Genomic DNA, 24,693 nt, shown 5'->3' with positions numbered 1-24,693 from the left:
TATAGCTAGGATTGCTTTTGTTAAAGATAAGAGCAAACTAAAACAACCTTAGGATGTGCCTCCGAAGTCTTAGAAAGGCAAGAACAAGACAAAACCTAGTTGATAGGCAGAGGCAAACAAAACCAGTGTGAAGGTCAATGAAGTGAACATGAAAGAACAATACACTGAACCAATAAGATGAGCTGGTCCTCTGAGAAGCTAAACCAGCATTAGTACCATCAGCCAAACAAACCTAAAGTGACAGAGAGAAGACCAAATAAAATTAGAGACTAAAGAGGGGGCATAATGACAGAGGATTACTAGGAAATATTTTTGAAGAGTTGTTATCTGATAAATTGGAAAAAACTTTGAAGAAATGGATTCATTTCCAGACAATATTTAAAATGCAGTAGTTTTCTCATATAGCAGTAGGAAAGGTCTTAGTTAGGGTTTAACTGCTCTGAATAGACAGCATGACCAAGGCAACTCTTATAAGGACAACATTTAATTGGGCCTGCCTTACAGGTTCAGAAATTTAGTCCATACTCAAGACAGGAACATGGCAGCATCCAGGCAGGGATGGTGCAGGAAGAGCTGAGTTCTACATCTGAAGGCCTAAGGAGAAGACTGGCTTCCAGACAGCTAAGATGAGAGTCTTAAAACCCATACCCACAGTGACACACTTCCTCCAACAAGGCTACAGCTTCTAATAGTGCTACTCTCTGGGTCAAGCATATATGAACCATCACAGGAAATGGACTGAAGAAGAAATCAGGGCAATAGTCATAGACATTGACCCAGGAAATTCCTAGGAGTGAGAATAACCATGGTCAGAAAGAATGGAATAGTGAAATAGTTAGGCTCAGAGGAAATAAATTGAAGAAGACAATTAAATATTTGCAAAGATCCATGTCTGTCTATTGTCTGCATCAGTAACATGAAAATGGATTCAGGGCAGTCTCCACCAAATTCCAATTACATTCTTGCTGGAATAGATATAAAAACCCTGAAGTTCATAGAGAAACACAAAAGGCCAGAAATGACTGTAATAATCCTGAGCATGAACACTGCTAGAAGCATCACAATGTCTGGTTTCAAATGGAAATACTGATCTGTACCAATAAACCAAGAGTGACAGGATCCCAAGATATAGAAAATGGAGACTAGTGTTGTAGATTAGAGCAGATAATTGTAAAACCACACAGCTGCTTCCATCTGACCCTCAACAAAATTAAGTAAGATGGCCTCTTCAGGAAACAATGCTATTAAACAGGAAATCCACAGGTAGAAGATTGAAACTACCCCCATCTCTCATGCCGCCCAAAATCAATTAAAATGATCATCCCAGGCCAAATGAATATCATTAAGGCAATAAACAGGAATGGATGCTGGTGAGAGCACAGTGAAAACAGATCTCTTGACTACTGGAGGGAGTATAAGTTATTGCAGCCAGTAAGGCAGTCAGTGTGGCTATCATTCAAAAAGTAGGACTAAAATTGCCATAGGCTCCACATAGGCTGCTTTTGGGTGTATAGCTCAAGAAATCAAAGTCAGTATACAATAGAGACTATTATAACTATTACAGTGAAGCTGGCTGATTTTGTGTCGACTTGACACAAAATGAAAGGAGGGAACCTCAAAAATGCCTCCCTAAGATTCAGTTGTAGGGCCTTTTCTTTTTTTTTCTTTTTTTTAAAGATTTATTTATTTATTATATGTAAGTACACTGTAGCTGTCTTCAGACACTCCAGAAGAGGGAGTCAGATCTTGTTACGGATGGTTGTGAGCCACCATGTGGTTGCTGGGATTTGAACTCCGGACCTTTTGAAGAACAGTCGGGTGCTCTTACCCACTGAGCCATCTCACCAGCCCTGTAGGGCCTTTTCTTAAATAATGACTGATGGGGGTGGGCCCAGCTCATTGTTGTAGTGCCATCCCTGGAATGGTAGTCCTGGGTTCCATAAGAAAGCAGGCTGAGCAATCCATGAGAAGCAAGGCAGTAAGCACCATCCCTCCATAGCCTTTGCATTGGCTCCTGCCTCCAGATCCCTGCCCTGCTAGAATTCCTGTCCTCTCTGTTTCTGATGATGAACTAGTATATGGAACTGTGAGCAAAACAAACCATTTCCTACCCAAGTTGCCCTTCCCTACCCAAGTCACTTTTGGTCATGGTTTCATAAAAGCAATTGTCACCTTTACAAAGACAGGGGTTCCCCAGAGTGAGCTGGCAAGCCAGATTATCTGGACTTGGCTAGCTCTAGGATTAGTGAGAGACCCTGACCCAATCAATAAAGTGTTTAAAAATCCCACAATACAGTACAGTTTGGGATCATTTAGGGGATGGTGAAGAAGAGCAAGAGGAAGGAAGGAAGAGAGGGTGGTAAAGGTATGAATCCCATCCAGGTACTGCATTTACATATGAAACATCGTTAGAAAACACAATTATTTTGTATGATTAATATATCCTGATGAAAAAGACAGCTGTTCAAATTTGTATCTTAAGGAGATGATGGTTGCTTATTCATCTTCTATGTTGCTTCTATATCTTAATTAATTTCTTGTCTTCATATCCTTGAACTTTACCGACAGTTTTAAGGTGGGTTGGACTGCTCTGGATTTCCTATCATTCCTCTTCCTGTTAAAATCAACTCTATTGTAGCTTTGTAAGTGTCTTCTAGAGATCTAACAATCTCTGGAGATTTAAAAAGCTATGCCTTTTCCCCCTAATGGTTGAGTATTCATGTGGACACATTTCTTTTTCATGTTTTTCTGGCAGGGACACACCTCCTCCTTGCTTAGTATCTAATCTGTGATGCCGAATAGGCAGCTACTGCTGGCCCTAAGCATTCAGAGCCTGCTCTCTGTTTCTCTGGATAGGTGGGCAATCCCTTTGCTCTGAATTTGGTTGGGGTAGCTGACTGGGCTCTGTTGTTTGCCAAGAGCACCTGCCTCACATCTTCAACCTGACAGGGCAAGAGGATGTGCACTGAAGTTACCTCAGATCTGCTGGAACACCGTGTGCATTCTCTGGTCATAAGGTTTTGTGATTTAACCTCATCTGTTGAGCAGGTCAGGAGCAAAAGTTTTAGTTGTAAGGAGATCAGGATGGAGTCAGATGAATATTAGCTAGCAGCTTCTAACCGCTCACTGTCCAGCCTGTCTGCACCAAACTCACCAAATGGAAGTTGGATGATGTTCATCTTTTCCTCTCATGGTCCTCATGGCAAGTAGAATATGCTACCCCAGTATGGATTTATGTGGATATAAGCACACAAAAGATATAACAATAGATTCAGAAGTAAGTTGTAGATAGACTCTTACCTTTCCCCCATTCCTTTTGCTGGATGTAGCTCGCTGGCTTCTATAGAAGGAAAGACACAGTCAATACAAGATATTTCTTTGCTGTGAAGCAGTGCATTTAATAGTTGAAAAGGAGGTAAACTTTATCAGTACCCCAGACAGCCCTGTGGTTTCCTGCTTAGAGTCTTATTGGCAAGTGAGAGTGTAGGGTCTGCTAAGTCATGTTCCTCGTGAGACATTTCTCAATCTCTGGTTTTGCTATGATTTTAATCTCTCAAATTGCACTCATCACAGCTCTACTGTGTCCTGCTTCCAATTAGTAATTGTTGCTTAGATTTTCCTGCCACCTGGACAATAATGCCAAGCAAAGTGAACAGTGTCCTCAAGCGCTAGTTAGGGATGGAGCAAAGTCTCTACCTGTGCTATGTACTCCCCCTGGCTTGGTCTTTCCTTTGTCTCCTAAAGCAGCAATATCGGCACTTTTCCAGTTTCTTCCAAGTAACACAGAAATGCATCAAACAAAAGGGAATATCTTTCAAAACATTGTTCTTTGGATGCAATTATATGTTAAATATTTATTCTTAAATATCTTAATAGCTGAGCTTATAGTTTTGATCAGCAAACATTCATTTTTATTTTAGAGTTTGTCTTTGTTAACAATTACACAATCCAACTCCATGAGATGTAAAAATGTTGTAAGTATACTAGACATACTGAGGAGTGTCTAAAAGATCTATCTGTCTGTCTATCTATCTATCTATCTATCTATCTATCTATCTATCTATCTATCTATCTATCTATCTATCTATCTGCCTATCTACCTATCAATTGATCGATCCATCCATCCATCCATCCATCCATTCCTCCACCCACCCACCCACCTTTATTTCTGAGGAGCTCCTGACAAACCTACTTGATAACAGGATCTGCCAGACCATCAGGGGCTGTAGAGACAACTACTTCCCCTCAGAATCCACTTTATTTTCTAGCATATACTGGCTCTCAAAATCTTAATCCAGAAAAAGTATGTAATTCTTTAGTTTCTCTTGATATCCCATGATACCATGTAACCAATTAAATGTGAGCATAGAGAGCTTAATAACTTCTTGGATCATGAGATTAATGGTAGCATAGCTTTCTGCAATGGTTAGTTTTGGCTGTCAAATTGACAGGAACCAGAGTCACTTGGGAGATATTGCAGTGAGATTTTTTAGATTAGGTTAACTGTGGTAGAAAGATCTCTTCTGTGGGGACACCATCTAATGACTGGTATGGTGGTTTGAATGAGAATGTCTCCTAGGCTCCTGTATTTAAACGCTTGGTCCCCACTTAGTGGCATTGTTTGAGAAGGCTTAGGGGTTGTGGCCTTGTTGGGGGAAATGCATCACTGAGGGTGGGATTTGAGAGTTTAAAAACTAGTGTCATTCCTAGTTTGTTCTCTGCTAGAGGATGTTATTTCCCATCCTGCTCCAGCCACCCAGCATCCAGCCATCCTGGATGGATGCACTTGTAGCCCTCTGGATCCTTAAGCCCAAATAAACTCCCTTAAATCACATTGTTTGCCATATTATCACTGCAGGAAAAAAAGTATGTAATATAGTCAGGCTTCCTGACTGGATAAAGTGGAGAAGGCCAGCTGAGCATGGGAATTCTCCAGTCTCTGCTTCCTGCTGCAGGTGTATGCTGCTCAAATCTTCCCTGCCACCATGGGCTGCATCCCCAATTTCTGAGCCCAAATAAATTCTTCTTAAAGTTGCTTCTGTCACCTTGTTGTCACAGAAAAGAGGCAATTAACTAATGCACCTCCTGCTCATGCCTTCGTTTTCTATGATAGACTGTTGATATTCCTGGGAGTTCACCATCTTTATAATGTAGTCAGTAAATAATATGTTTCACTTCCTTTTTATATTTTAATAGAGACCCCCCCTCGGTAGTGCTTCTTGGTGCAAACAAAATTGAAGAACAAACTGGTCATATCCCAGTGGTAGAATACTGTGCACAATACTGTGATTCTCTGAGTTTCAGTCTCAGCACTGAACAGAAAAGAAAAACAAAACAAAAAGCAAAGCAATAAAGCATATATTTGCATATTTCTGTTTTGTGAATAATAAAATATTATTATTCAGCACACACTGAGTTTTATTTTATTTTCCCCCTCATTTTATTAGTTCTTTGAGAATTTGCACAATGGGTTTTGATCACAGTCACCCTATTTGCCTCCCCACCCAATTTTGTGTCCTGCCTTTAAAAACCCTGCTGTATTAGTTAGGGCTCTTTATAGCAACAGAGCTGATAGAATGCACATACATTAGATTTATTGGATTGGCTCACAGATTTGGTTCAAGCAGTGCAGCAGTAGATGTTCCAACTTGGGAAAGCCAAGAATCTGGTGGCTGTTCAGAGGTGGATGTCTCTACAGTTTCAGTCTGGTACTGAAGGCCTGATGGGTTCCTGGAGAGTTGCTGGCCTTCAGTCTATGTTGGAGTTATGCAGAAATTTGTTTTAATACTGGTGAAGAAATGCTACAGCAACAAGAAAAATGAACTTGCTATTAAGGGTGAAGTCCAACAGACAAAAAGCAGAGGGTGCTTTCCACATTTCATAGCCTTTTTATCTTGGATTCCAAAAGAATTTGCTGTCCATATTTAGGGGGGTGTCTTTATATTTCCTCACAGGAGTGTCCAGAAACTGTGCCTCAGTTCATTCTAGATGCATTCAAGTTTGCTGCCACACCAAACAAGTACAATTAATCCTTCTTATACACTGTACACCTGCTGGAGGCTTCTTTTCTTAAAGCATCTATAAAAGGAAACAGTACTTCATTGTTGTTTGCTGTAATGTCCTTGTTTAATAGCTCATTGTGGTTTTAATTTCAATATACTGATGGCTGTAAACAGTGCCTTTTGAGAATATTACTTAGTTATTCTAGTTTGGGCTGCTTGTTTCTTCCTGGCACCTTTTGAGATTCAGGGGAAGTAGAAAGCTTTGAAAATAATGTTATACAAGGAAGTGAGGGTTACAGCCTTTCAGTTTCAGAACCAATGTAGCTCTTTCTTAGTGTTCTGAGCTGACTCTAAGAGGCAGTGCTCTCCATATGAAGGCAAAATCAAAGGGAGGATGTGCGAAGCAGTGTCTGGTGGGAAAAATATCTGACCCCATTTGAAACTCTTACAACAGGGACATCAAACATTTGATTACTGGAAGGAAGTTTCATTTCTGCATTTCCTGGATGGAATCTCCAAGTCAGCATGCAGCTATGAAAATGCAGGGATGTGGATTTAGGCTAAAAATTCTCTTGGAAATAGGGCAGAACCTGGTGTGTACACGTCTTTTTCATTCATCTGACACTGGAGATCTGACTTATGCTGAAGTGATTGCATATATGTACAGCAGAATTCTTTGTTCTCTAAGTTGACAGACAGATGCCTGCAGGAGTTGGAGTAAAGGATGGTTAAGTGGAAACTTATGGTTTCTTGGGAAATTCAGTTTTGTTGGATGGTATTTTGCTGGGACAATCACGTGAAGGAGTGTTTTCCTGAAGTGGACACAGGTGGAAGGAGGTTTTGCTAAAGCAAGCACATGAAAGGACCTTGATAAAGGATTCTTGGATCATGACAGGCATGTGTTGGTTTGCCTTACACTGTGCAGCTGAGCTCTATTTTTTGTTATTCCATAGAGAGAAAGGCACCAAAATCTTTTAGTGGTGTTCTGGTGGCTTTTGCTGCTTCTGCAGGCTTGGGCTGATTTGTAGATAAAGAATGTCTTAGTTAAGATTTCTATTCCTGCACAAAACATCATGACAGAAAAGCAAGTTGGGGAGGAAAGGGTTTATTCAGTTTACACTTCCACATTTTTGTTCATCACCAAAGGAAGTCAGGTCTAGAACTCAAGCAGGTCAGGAAGCAGAAGCTGCTGCAGAGGGGTGTTACTTACTGTCTTGCTTCCCTTAGCTTGCTCAGCTTGCTTTCTTATAGAACCCAAGACTACCAGCCCAGGGATAGCATAACCCACAATGACCTCTCCCCTCTTGATCAAAATTGAGAAAATAAATTATAGCTGGATCTCATGATGGCATTTCCTCAAGAGAGGCTCCTTTCTCAGTCATAACTCCATCCTGTGTCATATTGGCACACAAAAGTAGCCAGTACACAGACTCACATGGAGTTCTGCTATAGCAGTCTCATGTGGTGATGCAAGACCCATGAAGGACACATAATGTTTGGAGGGAGTATAAATAGGGCTCATTGAACAGCAATGGTGCTTGCATAGGTAGCTTTGCAATACTTCTTGGTCTCAAATCTTTGTCTTCACTGATCTTTGTTGTAAGCAGCATGGCAGAGAACATCTCCTCGAATCACAACTGGTTGTAATTGCTCCCACTGACTTGTGCCGATTTGGCTGAAGCGTGGCTGTTGTTTCTTGTTCATGCCACTGCTGCTGATTCATATTTGCCATCCTGGCACTACTGAACAGGACTGCTGGCATGTCCATGAAGTGTTTAGGAGTGGATTGAGCTGATGGTGATGACTTCTGTGAAGTGATTTGCTGATTTCCTGACAACACAGATGGGATTTGCTCCAAAGAACCATTTCTAAAGAGGTCCAGTTTCCCCATATTCTAATAACGTTTCTCCTTTATTACCTCTGGTGGGTGGTGGGCTAGAAAGGCTGTTAAAGCATTTAGGAACTGTTGGAGGAGCAAGACAAAGTACCCAAGGAGCTAAGGGTGTCTGCAACCCTATAGGAGAATTAGCAATATGAACTAACCAATACCCCAGAGCTGGCATCTATACCTGCATATGTAGGTGAAGATGGTCTAGTCGGCCATCATTGGGAGGAGAGGCTGTTGTTCTTAGGAAGATTATATGCCCCAGTACAGGGAAATGCCAGGGCCAGGAAGTGGGAGTTGGTGGGTTGGGGAGCAGGGGAAGGGGAGGAAAATAAAGAAAAAATAGAAAGGGAGGCTTAGAAGCCTCTCCCCCACTAGATAGATCTTGAGGACAATATACTGACTGCAAAGATGCTATCTATGAACTGGGTATTATATGTTGTCATACAAAGTTTCAAAATATGTTTGTGTAGGTGTGTATGTATGTAGTTGTGTATGCGTGTAGGTGTACATGTGTATGGTATGTGGTATGTAGTGTTTGAGAGTAGGTGTGTATGTTCTGTAGTGTACATATAGAGAGTAGAGAATAGCTCTTGGGCAGTCAGTTCTATCATGCCATATTATGGGGACCCAGCTCAGGTTCTCAGGCCTACAAAGATCAGTTCTCTGGATATCACACAGTCACCTTTGTGAATCCAAGACAGGGCTCCTGAATTCTTATCTGTTCTGAAGTAGCTTCCAACCACCTGTTTTGTTCTGATTTGACTTTTCTCTTTGTTTCTAGAGAATTTATTTTCGTCACAATTTTGAATGCCAATACTGATGTAAGCAGAACTATGTCTCTGTTTTTCCCATGCACATTTAATCAATATACAAAAGTGTTAGGTCATAAGGGATGATTAGATAAAGCAAGCAAACAAGCAAAAACAATAGAAATGTTAGTGGATGTGTTTAATCCTGGCATTCACGAGGCAGAGGCAGGTGCATCTCTGACTTTGAGGGCAAAAACTTGGGAGTTAGTACAGTATGGCAGATGGGGCTTATGAGGAAGTAGGCCGCTGAGAACATGGTTTTAAGGGCTTATATTTCTCTCCCTTTTTTCCCGCTTTTTTAAACCTTTCTTATTGTTTTCTAAAACAGTGAAAATCAGCCTCTATTACATGTCCTCACTACCATGCTCTTCTATCCAAACACATGAGTTCAAGTGACTGTGGACTAAACCCTTTGAAACCATAAGTAAAAGAATCTTTCTTCTCCAAAGTTATTTCTGTTAGGTACTTTAATTATGCTATGAAAAGCAATAAGGATGGATAATTTACATATGCTAGTGGTGCTATGTGTATATAAATATAAAAAAAATACAGGAGAGTTATCCATGAAAGCCATTTCCACATGTAGAAGCAAATTTGTACAGAAATCTGAGTAGATCAGTAGAACCAGTCACCTTGTTCAGAAATCTGAGTAGCACCAGTAACTGTGCCAAATTTAGTGTCCCAGTTCTGATGAACATTCATTGCAACATCTCTTTCTTGGTTTAGGTTGGATGATATGTACAGAGACAATCCTTACACTTTACAAACACCCACTTGTCATTAGATAGTAATAAAATAGAAATAAAACAATGTGAAAGTGTTAGTTTATTGTACAGACTTACTCCAAGATTGGAGCTCAGATAAGCTAAGGAGAAGTTTATGAGGCAGGCACAGAGGCAAGAAGGTAATGCATTCATGTCTTCATTGTATGCTTCCTTCTGTGACAGCTTTCATGTATGACAGTAACTTCTTAAGATTTTATTCTGGTGCTGAAAACTCCTTATTGTAGAGTGACATCATAGCCATTGCCGTCTTCAATTTGTTTTTCTGGTCACACTTGTAAAAACATACACTCTACTTCCATTAATATGAAAGTACTCTGGGATGAAACCTACTTGGTCAGGATGGATGATTGTTTTGATGTGTTCTTGGATTCGGTTAGCAAGAACTTTATTGAGGATTTTTGCATCAATATTCATAAGGGATATTGGTCTGAAGTTTTCTATCTTTGTTGGGTCTTTTTGTGGTTTAGGTATCAGAGTAATTGTGGCTTCATAGAATGAGTTGGGTAGAGTACCTTCTGTTTCTATTTTGTGGAATAGTTTGTGAAGAACTGGGATTAGATCTTCTTTGAAGGTCTGATAGAACTCTGCACTAAACCCATCTGGTCCTGGGCTTTTCCAAGTAGGTTTCATCCCAGGGAGGCAGGGATGGTTCAATATACGGAAATCCATCCACGTAATCCAGTATATAAACAAACTCAAAGACAAAAACCACATGGTCATCTCGTTAGATGCGGAAAAAGCATTTGATAAGATCCAACACCCATTCATGATAAAAGTCTTGGAAAGATCAGGAATTCAAGGCCCATACCTAAACATGATAAAAGCAATCTACAGCAAACCAGTAGCCAACATCAAAGTAAATGGTGAGAAGCTTGAAGCAATCCCTCTAAAATCAGGGACTAGACAAGGCTGTCCACTTTCTCCATACCTATTCAACATTGTACTTGAAGTCCTAGCCAGAGCAATTCGACAACAAAAGGAGATCAAAGGGATACAAATTGGAAAAGATGAAGTCAAAATATCACTTTTTGCAGATGATATGATAGTATATATAAGTGACCCTAAAAATTCCACCAGAGAACTCCTAAGCCTGATAAACAGCTTCGGTGAAGTAGCTGGATATAAAATTAACTCAAACAAATCAATGGCCTTTCTCTACACAAAGAATAAACAGGCTGAGAAAGAAATTAGGGAAACAACACCCTTCTCAATAGTCACAAATAATATAAAATATCTTGGCGTGACTCTAACTAAGGAAGTGAAAGATCTGTATAATAAAAACTTCAAGTCTCTGAAGAAAGAAATTATAGAAGATCTCAGAAGATGGAAAGATCTCCCATGCTCATGGATTGGCAGGATCAACATTGTAAAAATGGCTATCTTGCCAAAAGCAATCTACAGATTCAATGCAATCCCCATCAAAATTCCAACTCAATTCTTCAACGAATTAGAAAGTGCAATCTGCAAATTCATCTGGAATAACAAAAAACCTAGGATAGCAAAAACTCTTCTCAAGGATAAAAGAACCTCTGGTGGAATCACCATGCCGGACCTAAAGCTCTACTACAGAGCAATTGTGATAAAAACTGCATGGTACTGGTATAGTGACAGACAAATAGACCAATGGAATAGAATTGAAGACCCAGAAATGAACCCACACACCTATGGTCACTTGATCTTCGACAAGGGAGCTAAAAACATCCAGTGGAAGAAAGACAGCATTTTCAACAAATGGTGCTGGCACAACTGGTTGTTAACATGTAGAAGAATGCCAATCGATCCATTCCTATCTCCTTGTACTAAGGTCAAGTCTAAGTGGATCAAGGAACTTCACATAAAACCAGAGACACTGAAACTTATAGAGGAGAAAGTGGGGAAAAGCCTTGAAGATATGGGCACAGGGGAAAAATTCCTGAATAGAACAGTAATGGCTTGTGCTGTAAGATCGAGAATTGACAAGTGGGACCTCATGAAACTACAAAGCTTCTGAAAGGCTAAAGACACCATCAATAAGACAAAAAAAACACCAACAGATTGGGAAAGGATCTTCACCTATCCTAAATCAGATAAGGGACTAATATCCAATATATATAAAGAACTCAAGAAGGTGGACTCCAGAAAGTCAAATAACCCCATTAAAAAATGGGGCTCAGAACTGAACAAAGAATTCTCACCTGAGGAATACCGAATGGCAGAGAAGCACCTGAAAAAATGTTCAACATCCTTAATCATCAGGGAAATGCAAATCAAAATAACCCTGAGATTCCACCTCACACCAGTCAGAATGGCTAAGATCAAAAATTCAGGTGACAGCAGATGCTGGCGAGGATGTGGAGAAAGAGGAACACTCCTCCATTGTTGGTGGGATTGCAAGCTTGTACAACCACTCTGGAAATCAGTCTGGCGGTTCCTCAGAAAATTGGACATAGTACTACCGGAGGATCCAGCAATACCTCTCCTGGGCATATATCCAGAAGATGTCCCAACCGGTAAAAAGGACACATGCTCCACTATGTTCATAGCAGCCCTATTTATAATAGCCAGAAGCTGGAAAGAACCCAGATGTCCCTCAACAGAGGAATGGATACAGAAATTATGGTACATTTACACAATGGAGTACTACTCAGCTATTAAAAAGAATGAATTTATGAAATTCCTAGCCAAATGGATGGACCTGGAGAGCATCATCTTGAGTGAAGTAACACAATCACAAAAGAACTCACACAATATGTATTCATTGATAAGTGGATATTAGCCCAAAACTTAGGATACCCAAGATATAAGATACAATTTGATAAACGCATGAAACTCAAGAAGAATGAAGACCAAAGTGTGGACACTGTGCACCTTCTTAGAATTGGGAACAAAACACCCAGGGAAGGAGTTACAGAGACAAAGTTCGTAGCTGTGATGAAAGGATGGACCATTTAGAGACTGCTGTATCCAGGGATCCGTCCCATAATCAGCTTCTAAACGCTGACACCATTGCATACACTAGCAAGATTTTGCTGAAAGGACCCAAATATAGCTGTCTCTTGTGAGATGATGCTGGGGCCCAGCAAACACAGGAGTGGATGTTCACAGTCAGCTATTGGATGTATCACAGGGCTCCCAATGGAGAAGCTAGAGAAAGTACCCAAGGAGCTAAAGGGATCTGCAACCCTATTGTTGGAACAACATAATGTACTAACCAGAACCCTGGAGCTCTTGTCTCTAGCTGCATATGTATCGAAAGATGGCCTAGTCGGCCATCAATGGAAAGAGAGGCCCATTGGACTTGCAAACTTTATATGCCCCAATATAGGGGAATGCCAGGGCCAAAAGAATGGGAATGGGTGGGTAGGGAAGTGGGGGGCGCTATGGGGGACTTTTGGGATAGTATTGGAAATGTAATTGAGGAAAATATGTAATAAAAAAAATAAATAAAAAAATATGAAAGTACTATGCATCCTAGAATAATAGTGTAAAATGTCTATATTACTATTATATATTATAGTTATATTTACTACACTGTCCTTTTCATTGTTATTTTAGGAAATACTTCTATGTATAAAAATAAAAATTTAGTGTGAACTTGTATATTTGCACATAGATAGTACCCAATACATTGTTTAGAAAGTTTCCTGATTGTATCATTTTCTCTTATGATTGATAAAATCTTGCTTTGTTCATTATGGCCCAATGAATAATAGGCTATACTAAATAGGCAACTTATAGCCTGCTACATAGTCTACCTTGTCTCAGATTGTGTAAATATAATTTTGCATGCTTATATCCTGAGGAAATCAACTATAAGGACACCAACCCAGCATGCATCACAATTGTTGAAACATAGATGACTATATAATGAACATTCACTTGCCTACCACTAAAACAAAACATATTGAAATTTTTCTATGTATCCTAGCATTTGAACTAGAGAGAGAGATCTCTAGAATCTGTATGGATCAGGGAGGGAACTAAATAACCACTAACTAGATCTCAAGGGCAAAAGGCATAGTTTGAATAGCCAAAACTTAAGCCAGCTTGTCATTATGCAAAAGGCAAATATCACTAGAAGTCTTTGCTAAATGCAGTTCTTGGACTGTTCTTATGCTGGTAGAGTATGTCTCTAATATAGTTGTTTTCCTTCAATTCACAGAGTTCAGTGATGTTCAGATATTTCAAAACTCATTTTATCAGATCCAAGTTTCTATCTGGAGCAATGTCCTAATCATAGAACACATGACTTACTTCCTTGGGGAGAAAAGAGAGGGATCATTTTAATACCTCCATGCCTAAAATTCTTCTAATTTCTAGTTTATGCTTTTGGTAGCAATTCTTTCCCTTTGCACTAAAAAATTACAAGAAAATCCCTTCATAAATACTGGGAAGGAAGTTGAGAAATTTACTGATAAAGTCCAAAGTCTTAGAGGCATTCTTATTTCTGAGGACAATATCTTAAAAATTATGCAAAGTCATCTACAATCATCTATGTGGAGGTATTGCAAAATTGGAGGTATTTCCAGAAACAAGTCAGCTTGCCAGATAACTTCAGCTACATGTGTGTGATTGGACCAGAGGTTCTTATCACTCTGTCTGCTTAGCATCCTGATATCTCCATAGTTTCCTGAGCATGACTGTCTCTTTGTTCACCATCTCAGTACTGTTCTGCAGAGTCATCTGGAGAACCAGTTTCAGGGCCCACTGCTGCCACCATTGGCCTAAAGGAGCCAGCAAGAAATGAAAAGTGTGTTTGTCACAGGACAGGACAACTATAACTGAATAATGAAAAAAGAGATGAAGAGAATTATTTCAGAATAATAGGAAGCCGTATGTGTGAAAGGACAAGCCACAGAGGAGGGAAACCTTCACCATGACCATGTTGGTCTCACATAAAGCCAGGACATTGGTATCTTCTGGGATGACAGAGGATTCTGCTCAGCAGGGCTAAGCTGGAGCCAGAGAGAATCAAAAGATATTTATCATGCATCTGTGATAAAGCTAACCTTTTCCTATAATAACTACTAAAAAATCTTGGGAATTAGGTGTGGCATTATTCTGGGATCCTTGTCCAAACAGACAGGACACAGATCAGGATGTGTGAAACTGTTGGTGTGTTTTCGGTGGTAGTTAAACAAATGAGCCATAGGACCATGTGGTACTTGGTGCTCATGGCACTGTGTATGCTCAGTCCTGTGATGTAAAGTATCATTGCTATATTACTTTTTAAATTATATATTTTCTTTATATACATTTCAAATGCTATCCCAAAAGTTCCCAATACCCTCACCTTGCCCTGCTCCCTTAATTACCCACTCCAGCTTCTTGCCCCTGGCATTCCCCTGTACTGGAGCATATAAAGTTTGCAATACCAAGGGGCCTCTCTTCCCAGTGATGGCCGATTAGGCCATCTTCTGCAGCTAGAGATACGAGCTCTGGGGCTACTGGTTAGTTCATATTGTTGTTCCACCTAGAGGGCTGAAGATGGCATATGAGAATACACAAGTGTTGCAGGAGCCTGAAAACAATTAGCAGAAAAACAACAATTTGGCAGCCAAATTTGAGGCAGTCAGCCACAGCTAGGTTGAAGATGTAAAGCAAAATGTCATTCCCACATATCCAGAATGTGAAGAGCCAGACATAGTTGTTTCTTGCTAACCCAGGGAAGTGATGACAACCAAAAGACATAGGATCTACATCTTGTCACAGGTTGGATGAAAGGACTTGTAACTTGTGTGTTCATTGTTATGAGTTTTGAGCCAGGAATTTTTTTTTCTTAAGAGCCCATGAAGGTCATGTGACCTCTTTCTAGGACAGTTTGTGGGTGGTAGGGATGGTGTGTTAGAAATGACTGCAATCTTCCCTTGAAGTCAGGAAAACTCCCTGTTACCCCAGAGCTGGGTTCTCTTCTAGTGCACAGGATCATGAATATGTATTCAATGGAGGGATGAATGAGGAGCTTGCAGTAGTGAATGATTTGGGTTTAATGGAAAAAAAAGCAAACAAATGATAAAGGACTTACAACACATGATAGAAAGATTTCATTCATCCTAGCTATTTTTGTGGCTAACACTGTATATATTTAGAGTTACTTATATATGCCCAAATTGTTTAGTTGACTGTTAAAGTATCCTTGAAATGAGAATACACTATGATTTTGGGCAGTATCTAGGGGCATTTTAGTATGCTGTTTAGGGGTAGGTTTTATATTTGAACTAACCTAGATTTGTATAAGAAAGGAAGTACTCAGGTGCAGCTGGAGTGCTGCTGAAAGAGGATTTTGAAATATGGAAAGCTAGGAGAGGTAAGTGTTTTAAAGTGTATAACACATGTAAACTTACTTCGTTATCCCTCCCAGGATACCTTCATTAGAATTTCCTTTCCCGGAGAGAGCTCTGTGTGAGTGGAATTATTGAAGAGAAGCAGGACTCTAGGGCTTGGAATAGAGAGATCCTCAGAGTGATGTGAGCTTTGGATTGAAGACCAGCTTACACCTGGGTGACAACCAGACACTGAGTCAGAAGTTAAGAGGATATATGCCTTTCAAGAAGATTAAAGCTATTTCTTTAATAAGGTAATAGCCGTTTATTTTCACAAACGGTTAGGTTAGAGCCAATAATGGATGGAATGTTTATGTCAGTCTAACACAGTAACTTCAAACCAGCAGTGCTGTCTTAATATCAGCACTTTAGACAAGTCCCGCCCACATCCACCACAGAATTATTCATGATATGTTTCTTCTACCTCAATCCTATATTGCCTCAGCAACTAAAATCATCCAGCCTTATCACCATGCCTAAAACTAATCATGAAGTTAAGACATTTATGCAAGTTGATGAGCTACTAGGTTAAATCATGTCCACTATCTTGTAAGCCCCCAAAGCAGAATGTTTGTTTCTTAATGCTGTGACCAAATAACTGAAAGGGAGCAATTTCAGTGTAGAAAGGTTTATTTGGGCTTAGGGTTCTGGGGATCGAGTTCATCAGGGTTGGAGAGAGATAGCAGCAGAGCAATTTGCAGCTGTGGTGGGGGTTTCTGCTCACATCAGTGTAAATCAGGGAACAGAGAAAGGGAAATGCCAGTGCTTAGAAGACTTTCTCCTCTTTTACCTTTGTACATAGTCCTAGAGCCTGTCCTTCTTCCTTTCTATTGCTGTGATAATCATTGTGACCAAAAACAGCCCTATCATTCAACTCATTTAACCATCTAAGGATGGTTAACCATTTAAGGAATCAGAACCCCTGACAACTAGTTTAAAATTTTCAGAAAAATTCTGGTCATTAGTATATTCTAAGAAATCATTTCTTTATCTAATCACCAATATGACAAAAAATGAACTTATATATATATATATGTCTTGTAAAGAACGATGTAGTTACTACTTGGGAGGAAATTGCCTCTAAGTCTCTGTTTTTTGTCTCAGATTTTCCTATTCATTTCTACTATTAGATATTGATTCATCCGTTGAAGAAATTATGTAGATTTCACATAGCTTTCCTTTAGTTTGAGTTCAATGGGAAATTTGATCTCAGATACTAGAGATACAGAAGCAGATAGTGTTTTTATTCTACCTAAGGATGCTCTAACTTGGAGTGCTGAGGCTGCACTCATTCACTAAAGTGGCAGCTATTCCCTGAGTATCTGCTATTTCTGAAACTGTCCTAAGTGATAGGGTATATGCCTGTGAACTAAGATCAGTCTTTGTTTTGCAAAGTTGTATTTTGGAAAAATGACCTTTTAATATTCCTTCTTAACCAGAAATTCTGACTCACAGTTTTCATTTGATGAAACTTTAGTTCAACCAGACTTCTAGACAAAACCAATGGCGGTCACTGGTCCCTAAGGACATTGGTTTGTCACAGTGAATGCAACTGAAGTATTTGGATGTTACTTTGATAAAGGAACCCCCACACTAGGAGCTATTTCTGTTCCTGAAAGTAGCTTGTGAAGGAGTAGGGTTCAAGGTGTTGATTGAATAAAGACATATGGACTCACATTCTTTCCCTTCCTTCCTTCCTTCCTTCCTTCCTTCCTTCCTTCCTTCCTTCCTTCCTTCCTTCCTTCCTTCCTTCTTTCCTTCCTTCTTTCCTCCCTCCCTCCCTCCCTCCCTCCCTCCCTCCCTCCCTCCCTCCCTCCCTTCCTTCCTTCCTTCCTTCCTTCCTTCCTTCCTTCCTTTCTTCCTTCCTTCCTTCCTTCTTCCCTCCCATCCTCCCACCCTCCCTCCCTCCCTCTCTCCCTCCCCGCCTCTCTCTCTCTCTCTCTCTCTCTCTCTCTCTCTCTCTCTCTCTCTCTCTTTCTGATATTGTCTTAGTTAGGATTTTACTTCCGTGAAGACACCACAAACAAGACAACTTTCATATGAACAACATTTAATTGGGGTTGGCTTGCAAGTTCAGAGGTTCAATCTATTATCATCAATGATGGGACCATCCAGGCATGCAAGGTGAAGGAGGAGCTGAGAGTTCTACATCTTCATCTGAAGGCTGCTAGCAGAATACTGACTTCCAGGCATCTAGGAGTAGGGTCTTAAAGCCCATTCCCACAGTGACACACCTACTCCAATATGGCCACATCTCCAAACTGTGCCCTGGGCCAAGCCTATACAAAGCATCAAAGATATTTTTGTCTATTTTATTGTGTCCTCTGTCACTCTTTTTTTTTTAAATATATTTTCTATTATTTTCTTTATTTACATTTCAAATGTTATCCCCTTTCTTAGTTTCCCCTCTTAAAATCTCCTATTCCCTTGTCACCTGCCCCTGCTCCCCAACCTACCCACTCCTGATTCCTGGCCCTGGCATTCCCCTATACTGGGACATAGAACCTTCACAGAACCAAGGGCTTCTCTTCCGATTGATGTCTGACTAAGCCATTCTCTGCTACATATTCAGCTAGATTATATACTAAAAATTCACTCTAAAAGCAAGATACAGTATCTGTACCCATATCTGACAAAGTAGACTTCAAGCCACACTTAGCTAGAAATGGTGAAGAATGCTACTATTTATTAATAAAGAGAAAGCTCATAACAAAGACACAATAATTGTAAACATTTGTGTACAAACATTTGTGTGTTTACTTTTGTGAAAAAAGTGGAAATATAGGCTGGTCCAGACATAATAACAGGGCTCCAATAACCCATCCTCATCAGCAAATGGTCTCATCCACACAAAAGTCCACAAGGAAACCTCAGCATAAAACTACACTAAAGATCAAATAGGTATAACAGAGTTCTATGAAATCTGCCATGCAATCTTTATAAAAATGAATATCTTCTCAGAAGCCCACAAAACATTTTTCAAGACAGCTTACAATTTGGACCACAAAACAAGACTGTTTAAAAATTAATCAATTCTAAGAAGGGGCATAGTGTCCACACTTTGGTCTTCGTTCTTCTTGAGTTTCATGTGTTTTTCAAATTGTATCTTTTATCTTGGGTATTCTAAATTTTTGGGCTAATATCCACTTATCAGTGAGTACATTGCCCCTTCTTAGAATTGGGAACAAAACACCCATGGAAGGAGTTACAGAGACAAAGTTTGGAGCTGAGACGAAAGGATGGACCATCTAGAGACTGCCATAAGCTGGGATCCATCCCATAATCATCCTCCAAAAGCTGACACCATTGCATACACTAGCAAGATTTTGCTGAAAGGACCCAGATATAGCTTTCTCTTCTGAGGCTAGGCCAGGGTCTAGCAAACACAAAAGTGAATGCTCACAGTCAGCTAGTGGATGGATCACAGGGCACCCAATGGAGAAGCTAGAGAATGTACCCAAGGAGCTGGGGGTATCTGCAACCCTGTAGGTGGAACAACAATATGAATTAAGCAGTACTCCCCAGAGCTCGTGTCTCTAGCTGCATATGTATCAGAAGATGGCCTAGTAGACCATCATTGGAAAGAGAGGCCCATTGGTCTTACAAACTTTATATGCCTCAGTACAGGGGAACACTAGGACCAAGAAATGGGAGTGGGTGGGTAGCGGGGTGGGGGGGGGGAGCGTATGGGGGACTTTTGGGATAGCAATGGAAATGTAAATGAAGAAATTACCTAATTAAAAAAAAGAAGTAAAAAAAAATAATTAATTTACTTACATATAGTGCTGCCCCCTCCTGGTCTCTCCTCACAGAGACACACTCTCCATCCCCCCTTTCCTTTTCCTCTGAGAAAGTAGGGCATCCCTTGGGTATTCCTCCCAGCCTGGTTCATCAAGTGTCTGCCAGGATAGGCAATTCTCTCTCACTGAGGCCAATAAAGACAACCCAGTTGGGAAAGGAATACCACAGTCAGGCTACAGCTTTAGAGAGGACCTCTGCTCCAGTTGTTGGTGGGTGACCACATGGAGACTGACCTGCATGTCTGCTACATATGTGTAGGGCCTCTGTCCAGCCCATGTGTGCTCTTTGGTTGCTGGCTCAATCTCTGAGAACCCTTAGAGGGTCCAGTTTATTTGACCCTATTACTCTTCCTTTGAAGGCTCCCCTTCAGAGCCTTCAGTCCTTTCCCCAACTCTTCCATAAGAGTCCGTAATCTTCATCCAACGTGTGACTGTGTATATCTGCATCTGTCTCATTTAGCTGCTGGGTAGTGCCTCTCAGAGAACAGTTATACTAGACTCCTGTCTGCAAGCACAACATACTTTCATAAATATTGACAGGGATTGGTGTTTGCCCATGGAATGGGTTTCAAGTTTGGACAGTTATTGGTTGGCTGTTCCTTCTGTTTTAGACAGGATAAATTTTGGGTAGAAAGTTTTGTGGGTGTGTTGGTGTCTTTATTACTCCACTGGGAGTCTTGCCTGGCTACAGGACGTGGCCTCTTCAGGTTCCATGTGCCCACTCTTAGGCTTCTCAGTTAAAGTCAACCACATTGCCTCCTGGGATACTCTACACATTGAATCTCTGGGATTTCCTAAGGATTCCCCCTCACCTCTGGTAGTTGTAGCTTTTAATTCTTTCTCAGACACTCTGAATCTCCCAGCACATCTGATCCTGACCACTCATTCCCCTCCCCTTCCCTCTCCCACCCATTTTCCCTTTTGCTCTGTGCCTCCTGTCACTATTTTGTTACCCCTTCTAAGTGTGATTCAAGAATTCTCATGTGCGCCTTATTTCATGTTTAACTTCTTAGAGTCTGTGGGATGTATCTTGGGTATTCTGTACTTTGTGGCTAATATCCACTTAGTGAGCACATACCATGTATGTCCTTTGGATCCAGGTTACCTCACTTTGGATGCTATACTAGTTCCATCCATTTGCCTGGAAATTTCATGATATCATCATTTTACATAACAATAGGATTCCATTGTGTCAATGAACCATGTTTTCTGTATCCATTCTTCAATTGAGGGGCATCTGGGTTGTTTCCAGTTTCTGGTTATTACAAGTAAAGCTGCTATGAACACAGTGTAGCATGTGTCCTTATATACCTGGGTTTTCATGTAGAACTATTTCCTGTTTTCTGAGAAACCATTAAATTGATTTCCAGAGTAGTTGTACAAATTTGCAATCTTACCAGCAATGGAGGAATATTCCCTTCCTGCACATCTTTGTCAGCATGTGTTGTTGCTTGAGGTTTTTTGTTGTTTTTTTAAAAAAAATTTTATGCATTCCTATTGGTGTAAGGTGGAATCTCAGGCTCACTTTCATTAGCATTTCTCTGATGACTAAGGATACTGAGCATTTCTTTAAGTACTTCTCAGCCATGTTGTTATTTGGTTTGTAAAACCAACCTTAATTCCCTCTCTGAAATAATTTATTTTGTTGTATTATTTCATAATTGAATAAAACTAGAAATCAACAGTAAGAGAAATGTATAAGATGTATACAGAAATGTACACACAGTTTGAAAATACAACTTTGAATGATTAAAAGTCATAGAAGAAATCAAAGAAAAAATAAGTTCCTAGTACCTAATGAAAAATGAAAACACTTCTTTCTTCAATAACTGTGGGATATCAAGGGTTGAGCAACACATCATTGAAAAAATATACACACACACACACCACATATACATACATACATATATATATATATATATATATATATATATATATATATATACATATTTTTTTCACACACCCATGTATATAACATATAGTCCATGTGTGTGATAGGCTTTATGTTTACACAAGAATATATTACTCAGAGTGTGTATCCATCCATAAGTAAGAAATAACATTATAATAAACATCAACATACCCACCACTAACATGTTTCACATCTTCGCCAGCATTTGATGTCACCTGAGTTATTGATAGTAGCCATTCTGACTGGTATGTGGTGAAATCACAGGGTTCTTTGGATGTGCATTTCCCTGATGCTGAAGGATGTTGAACATTACTTTAGTTGCTTCTCAGCTATTCAGTATTCTTCCACTGAAAATTCTTTGTTTAGCTCTGTAATTCTTTTTAAAATAGGGTTATTTGGTTCTCTGGAGTCTAAGTTCTTGAGTTCTATGTACATATTGGATATTAGCCCTCTATTGGATGTAGGATTGGTAAAGCTCTATTCTCAATCTGTTGGTTGCTGCTTTGTCTTATTGACAGTGTTCTTTGCCTTAAAGAGCTTTGCAATTTTATGACATCCCATTTGGTGATTCTTGGTCTTAAAGCATAAACTATTGGGGTTCTGTTCAGGAAATTTTCCCCTGTGCCTATGTGCACCAGGTTCTTCCCCACTTTCTTTTCTATTAGTTTTAGTGTATCTGGTTTTATGTGGAGGTCCTTGATCCAGTCGGACTTGAGATTTGTACCAGGAGATAAGAATGGATCAATTTGCACTCTTTTAAATACTAACCGCCAGTTGAGCCAGCACCATTTGTCAAAAAAGCTGTTTTTTTTCCACTGGATGGTTTTATCTCCTTTGTCAAAGACCAAGAGACCATATGTGTGTGGGTTCATTTCTGGGTCTTGAATTCTATTCTGAGATGTCCTCAACAGAGGAATGGATATAGAAAATGTGGTACATTTACACAATGGAGTACTACTCAGCTATTAAAAATAATGAATTCATAAAATTCACAGGCAAATGGATGGAAATAGAAAATATCATCCTGAGTGAGGTAACCCAGTCACAAAATAACACACATGGTATGCACTCACTGATAAGTAGATATTAGCCCAGAGACTCAGAATATCCAAGATACAATTCACAGTACATATGCAGCTCAAGAAGGAGGAAAACAGTGTGGATATTTTGGTCCCTCTTAGAAGGGAGAAGAAAATACCTATGGAAGGAGTTACAGAGACAAAGTGTGGAGCACAGACTGAAGGAAAGGCCATACAGAGTCTGACCCAACTGGGGATCCACCCCATATACAGTCACCAAACCCAGACACTATTGTGGATGCCAACAATGCTTGCTGACAGAAGCCTGATACAGCTGTCTCCTGAGAGGCTCTAGCAGTACCTGAAAATACAGAAGTGGATGCTCTCAGCCATCCATTGGACTGAGCACAGGGTCCCCAATAGTGAGCTAGAGAAAGGATTCAAGGAGCTGAGGAGGTTTGCAGCCCCATAGGAGAAACAATAATAAGAACCTACTAGAACTCCCAGAGATCCTATGCCACAGTGTAGAGGAAAGCCAGGGTAAGGAAGTGTAAGTGGGTGGGTTTGTGAGCAAGGGGAGAGGGCAGGGGATAGGGGGATTTGGAGGGGAAACCAGGAAAGGGGATAACATTGAAATGTAAATAAAGAAAATATCTAATAAAAATTAAATAAAAAGCAGGGGAAAAAGAAATAAAATTGCAAAAAAAGTGTTCTATGAGAAATTGTTTTAGGATATTTGAGAAATTCATTGACTGTGTCAAGAAAGTTGAAGAAATTCTTATTTCTGACTACTTTCAGAATTATAAGAAAATCAGATTAAAAAAAACTATTTGAAAGCACTGCAATCACTGAGGAATTTCTGAGAAAAGAGGAAGTAAATGTGATGACTCTTAACATCTGCTTACTGACATCTCAGTGGTTTTCTGAAGATGGCTTTCTGCATATTTGTCCTTGTCAAGAGTGTTCTCCAGAGCCCTCTTAATAATTGTTTTGAGGGACCAATGCTTTCTATGCTGTCTTAAGGAGCCTACAGGGAAATAAATGATGGGGTTGACAGAGCTGTCTACACAGAACAAGACTTCAGTAGTTTGGTAAATGTGACAAAAGGGATGCTGTAAATGAACCCCAAACCAGTAGGGCAGGAATAAGTAAAGCCCAAGAGGCAGGCTACAGATGATGTAGACCATCACTGTGAGAGAGATGGTAACATACAGCCGGGACAGCGTTTTCCTTCACAGAGGATCCTCATGAGTAGGGCCAGACAGGACCCAGAGAGAAGCATAAATAAAAAAAAATCAGAAATGCAGTTATAATAAAGTCAACATTTTACCACAAATGATGATGAGTATCACCCAGGAATCCTGAGAAGAACCAATCAAGGATGCCCATGAGAAAGGACAGAACCCAAATTAGGGCACATATGATAGCTGACATGTTTCTTGGGTGGTGGCAATGGTACCAGATTGGCCACAATATAGACAGGCAGTGCTCTGTGCTAATAGTGCTGAGGATGAACAGCCATGCGATATATCGAACGATTGGTGCATTGCCTAAGATATCATTGCTTAATTTATGGCCATAGATGCCATAGAAGTCAATGATAGGTAGCAGAGAGTCAAGGAAGTGACAGCAGAGGAAGAAGGAATCTGCCAGAGCCAGGTGGAGGATATAGACTGAGATGGCTTTCCTGCGCATGGGGAATCCCAGGAGTCAGAGCATAATAGTGTTTTCTGCCAGTCAAACCATGCATTGATGAGGGCCAGGAAGGACAGGGTCAGGATTGGACTGCAGTTAGGATCACCAGTTTCATTCAGTTGTGTAGATTCTGTGTTGTGGGATGAGATGGTTGGATCCATGCTCACAAATCTTCCAGTGGTGTCCCTAGGAACACAGACCATATTTGAGCACCTTAACACTGACCCTTCTTCTGGCAATCATAATATAATACAGATATTTTTGCCAACATGATTAAATAAAATGATTTATAAATAAAAGGAGAGTAACATGACCACATGGATTAAGAATTCTGGACTGTGGACTCAAATTTAGAGCTTGTGTATACTCTATAGTCTGCATCATTCTTCCTGTGTATAACTCAGGACCCTTTAATTCACATGGAAATGATTCCCTTTTTTCATCGTCAGGGTTGGATCCATTTCCTGCCACCTTGGCAACT

The 24,693-nt window shown here is 40.1% G+C and overlaps 1 pseudogene; it reads right to left on the bottom strand.

The window, feature by feature from the left end:
• Positions 1-23,407: 23,407 nt before the first annotated feature.
• On the bottom strand, positions 23,408-24,373 carry LOC110288059 (mas-related G protein-coupled receptor member X1-like; annotated as a pseudogene).
• Between the last annotated feature and the right edge of the window lie 320 nt (positions 24,374-24,693).

Source organism: Mus caroli, unplaced genomic scaffold (genome assembly GCF_978045245.1).
Source record: "Mus caroli unplaced genomic scaffold, Mus_caroli_1 scaffold_8, whole genome shotgun sequence".
Taxonomy (NCBI): domain Eukaryota; kingdom Metazoa; phylum Chordata; class Mammalia; order Rodentia; family Muridae; genus Mus; species Mus caroli.
Note: the sequence above shows the minus strand (reverse complement) of the source record. Positions and strands in the feature narration are given on the sequence as shown.